The following is a 3,462-nucleotide window of genomic DNA, read 5'->3' as shown; positions in this document are numbered from 1 at the left end:
TTTTATAAAAAAATAATAAACATTAAATAAACAAAAGACAAATAGCCAAAACTGGTCAAAATATCGCACTCCTATTATTTTGTGGACAACTGTATATACATACTTACATACATACATACTTCTACAAATATATAGTAGGCATTATCTCAGTGTATAGGAATTTCAGGAATATCCCGACTCCGGTGCCATCTATCGCGTACATTTTTAGTCCCAATATTCCTTTTCAATTGGCTAACAAATGTTCTAAATATAAGCCAAATCGGCAAGTAAATGCAATTTTTATGAATATCCTGACCCCAGCGCCACCTAGCGACTAAATCTTTAGTCGAAAAATGTCCCTTCAAGGTGCTGACATATGTTCCAAATATGAACTAAATCGGTCCGGCCGTTTAGTAGTTTCGTGACATTCATTATACGGAAAACTGTATGAAATTGTGAAATCATGGCGTCGGAGCATTTTTTATTTTTCGGCAACAACAACAAAAAGTTTAAAATTTTTTTAAATCTAAAAACCTTCCACTAAGAAGGTCCAAAAAAGTACTTTTTACAGAATTGAAATCGGTTCAGTCGTTTGGCCAGGCATCGCCGTCATTCGAAAAACATTTCATTTTTATATATAGACTTTCGGTTTATTTTAACGTTGTTTGTACAAATCAACGAAAAAAATTATTATTTCTTCTCTAAAAATGCTATTTACAAAAAAATCTAACACCAATGAATACAATTGAAAATCTAACAAAATATTACAAAAATCGAAAAAATTCCATATATAAATAACATTTTAGATCTACTTTCAATGAATCCAAAAATGTTTTCACAAAAAACGCAAACACTTATGGGAGTTTTCTATTTGCAATCATTAATAAAATATCGCAAAAATCGGAAAATGTTATATAATATTTTCGATTTAATTTCACGTTACTTGCACAAATCACTGAAAAAAATTTATTTTTTTTAGTAAAACAATTATTTTCACAAAAAATCTAACACTATTGGTTTTATATTTGAAAATTTTCCCAAAATATCACAAATATCAGATAATTTTATATAACATTTCGATTTTAATTCACTTTTTTGTACAAATCATTGAAAAAAATGTCTTTTTTAATAATAAAATCACTTTCACTACAAAAAAATGTAACTCCAAATTAACACACATATACATGCAAAGCTTACGGCTCGAAATGTGGGTTGCATGCCAGGGAGTAGGTGGGGGGAAGCTTCTCCTCTGCTCCAATCCTTAGGTTGTTGTCGCTCCATTTGGCAGCTTCGGATTTGTCCAGCGGGAACCTGAAAAACATTGATTTGGAGGACGCGACATTTTCGCTTTTTGGCGTCCATTTTTCGCGTTTTGGACCGACTTTCTGCATAAACGATTCGATCGCGTTATAAAAATACGCTGCCGCCAGAATAAATTCTGGAAACTAAAAGTCCGTTGACTTGTTCCTTTTGTGATTGACATTATAACGGAATTCAATTCAATCAGAAATCGAATTGGCGATAATGTCAACAAAAGAAAAAACTTTGTTGTAATCCACCTGCAGAATCTATTTTCCCCCCAAATATTAACATTTCCAATTGTAATTTCTGTAATTTCTCTGCGCTCACGCTGTTAAAAAATTGTGAACTTCTAGAGTAATCAATGTTACAAATTTAACGTGGTGAACTTCTAGAGCATTTCTGATCTATTACAAAATTCCAACGAGTAGCGAGTTGCAGCTTCTCTGTATTTAACGTTCTCTGTGTCATATAAGCACAAAAGCCCGGTTTGCCTAGCATAAATTTCTGTAGTTTGAAATATTTCCGAAATAAAACTAATAAATAAAATTTATTTTACGATTTAAAACTTTATTACCTGTATCACCCTCTCATCCGCCAGCTGACTTCCAAATTTGGAATCTTTTACAATTTTCAAATGTTGCCGTCAATACTTTCATCCCCCTGCGACCATCTTCGGTGCATCAAAGAGCTAATAAACAACAAAAAACTATAATCTTTGAATTTTGCCAAAAAGGAGTTAATTGCTTTAAATAAACCAACACCTACAAAAATATATATTTGAACAAATTGTTTTCTTGTTACTGCATTTTCTTTTCAAACGAATAAAGCGTGTGGAAATCGTCAGGATATGACGATTTGAATAATTTAACAAATTGTACTAAATTTAAATGGGCTACAAAACTGCAAAATCAGAATCTTTCTAGGAAATCTTAATTAAAAAACTCTAAATTTTTACGAAAGTTTCTTTCTTAAATATTGCACAAAGTTTGAGACTTGGATTTACACGGGTTTGGTCAAAGAATGAACTATTGAGTTTATACAGTCTTTTAAAACGGAACTATTTAGTTTACACATATGTATTAATAAGGATTAATCAATCAACTACATTAAAACTTTGATATAAAATTTCGAGGATAAGAAATAATTTAGGTGAATAAGTTACCTAAGTTGGGTAAATAAACACTAAAAAGTTAGTAATTTTTAATAATTTTTTTTTAGTACTTGAATTTAAAAATTGGTAAATTTAATAAAAAGTAATGTTGCCTCCTTTTCGGCTTGCAGCCTGTTTCTTAAAGGGTCCTAAATCAAACCTGCGCCATTAATAACTACTCGCTCGAGGCGACAAACTTCAAAAACTTGAGACTTGACAAAATTGTAAATTCTTTTCGATTGACGCTGCACCCGTTGAGAACTTTCAGTTATATTTTTTTTTATTGGGGTGCAATAATTCCTTTTTCGGAATTGCATCGGGGCTGGAAAGATCGGATGTACTATCCTCCTGACTATCATCTTCACAATCTAGCATCATTGCAAGATCGTTGTTGATTAAACACCATTGCTTCCCAAAAATTTCTTTATTCTCATTCTTTTGATTGTTCAGAATTTGTAACGCCATCAGCGTTTTTCGATTTTAGTTTTTGTAATTCATTTTTAATTCTTTTTTCTGTGACTAGTTTGAAAAATGTGTGGTTATAGCGACGGTAAATAAATTCTTATTTTCTAGAAATGAAAATTTCTAAGAAAATTCTCTTTTGGAAGTCGTGGCTGCCAGTCGAATTAACTTAAAATCTTGTTTTATTGTTGCACCACGTTTTTTATAATAGTTTGAATTATTGGAATCACGGACGATGAAGGCCTCCGATCTGCTTAGTTCCATGGTGACTTCTTGAAAAGGTTCACCTGTAATGAATAGTTTGCAATTCCTTTTTTAATTAGCTGCGCTCGACTTTTTCTAGTTGAAGGCAGTCTCAATTAATTACTCATCGCTAGCGATGCATCCAGTTTTTTTCAACAGACCTTTGGCAAATAATATTCAATAGTTACATAATTCTTACCTAATTAAAGGTTATCTTTTCACGCGCAAATAGTGGATCCTCGTTATAACTAGACGTTGAACATATCCGCTGGAAATACCTATTGAAGGATCTTACTCTTTGACTTTAAATTACAAAAGAAGGGGGG

The sequence above is a fragment of the Rhagoletis pomonella genome, unplaced genomic scaffold, assembly GCF_013731165.1.
Source record: "Rhagoletis pomonella isolate Grant_MI unplaced genomic scaffold, Rhpom_1.0 Rhpom_scaffold_00003, whole genome shotgun sequence".
Classification (NCBI taxonomy): domain Eukaryota; kingdom Metazoa; phylum Arthropoda; class Insecta; order Diptera; family Tephritidae; genus Rhagoletis; species Rhagoletis pomonella.
Note: the sequence above shows the minus strand (reverse complement) of the source record.